Consider the following 1,638-nt stretch of genomic DNA (forward strand, 5'->3'; position numbering starts at 1 on the left):
AAATTTTTATTATAAATCCTAATTTTTCACCAGGCTTTGGAAGGGCAACTGCCGATTACTGATTGTCGACGCAAATTAAACGCTCAGTTTCAGCTTCAACGAAAGCAAGAAGAATTGCAGCAGACCATTCAGCAGCAGCAGGAGGAGCTGAGGAGAGTTTCAGAACAATTAGCAGCTGTTATTATGGGTTTATAACGCCTCAAACTGAGGTAAGAAAACTGATGATTGACTACAAAAAAAAAAAAACATATAAATTTTAATTTGAAATCCTAATTTTGATCATGTTTGAACACAATAATTTTAATTTAAAAAATATTAAAATATGGCAGATGATTTAATTTAATATTATATTGTCTGATATCTGTATATATCAAATTATTTTCTTATTTAATTTTATTTTCTCCATCAGTATAATTCTAGTATGCAATACCATACACGATGGCTGGAACTGTAAGCAGTACCACGAATTGTTTTCCATCCACTGACCAATATTTACAACAAATTCTTCCTCAAGATGTTTGTCTTTGGATCAGGAGCAATATCAACCCTTCCTTATGATGAACAATATACAGGTGATATTGGTGAAATGGGTTATTTTGTTTACCAAGATCAAGCATCAATGGGAGATATGTGTTCGTATCAGATGTCTACTCAATTATTGTTTTGATGAAAGTTTAACAGGTGGGCAAGGACACCAATAAGTGAGTGAAATCTTGTTTTATAGTTTAGTTATTTGTAACAAAAATATCTGATTTATTCTCTAAGTATTGACATTTTGTGCCATATCATCGAAGTTTCTGCTGTGTAATTTAGGGACCAGACAATTCCAATTGTAAAATGTCACAAAATTTATGGATATATGTAATTTATTTATTATGTCCATATAAATGTTAAGATTTTATATATAAGATTATTACAAATAACTAAGAGGAGAGCTTATAATATATTGTGTATGTAGGCATTACGTATTTTTGAAATAGAAAAGAATCTGTACAACCACAGAGTCTTTTCTTTTACATTTTTTTTCAGCGCGTTTGCTAATATCTGAATTTCAGATTTATATTTGTGACCAGATTTTCTATCTGGTGTTTTGAATCCAAGATTTTGATACTTTGTGTGTAAGCATTAGCGCACTCCGAATGGTCTCGGTATTGTTTCAGCATATTCTCTGAAAAAATAACATATTATTGAAATGTATTTTGAGTATATTTAATCATACATACATCATTAGTTCTATCGATGCTTCAAAACTTTCAGCACCATAGTAGACGGGTTGATATTCTGTGCTGGGGTATTTTTGTTCTGCTGTTTTTATTGGCTCGAATGGTATGAGTTCTGGTTTATCAGAAAGACTGTGCATAAGTTCTTCATATGATGATAAAAGTCCTGCATCATAGGCTTTTCTCCGGGTTACTTTAATCTAAATACTGAAAAGGATAACAATTTGAATTCTAATTTTTAATCAAGGTTACTGAATAAATTATTTTTAAATGTTAGAACAATTTATTTTTAATATTTGAAATGTGTGCTCTTTGTTTTGTAACAAGGTTCTATTGTCCCAAGTGAATAGATCTATTCGAGACTTGATCAATTCGAATATCTCCACAAATTCTAATCGTCACCTAAATAATCATAATT

General features: G+C 30.5%; 1 pseudogene; it reads right to left on the minus strand.

The window, feature by feature from the left end:
• Window positions 1-1,037: 1,037 nt before the first annotated feature.
• Window positions 1,038-1,420, minus strand: LOC113374208 (annotated as a pseudogene).
• Window positions 1,421-1,638: the final 218 nt, after the last annotated feature.

The sequence above is a fragment of the Ctenocephalides felis genome, unplaced genomic scaffold (assembly GCF_003426905.1).
Source record: "Ctenocephalides felis isolate EL2017-DRISC unplaced genomic scaffold, ASM342690v1 CF-g0.4_SCAFFOLD_01658, whole genome shotgun sequence".
Classification (NCBI taxonomy): domain Eukaryota; kingdom Metazoa; phylum Arthropoda; class Insecta; order Siphonaptera; family Pulicidae; genus Ctenocephalides; species Ctenocephalides felis.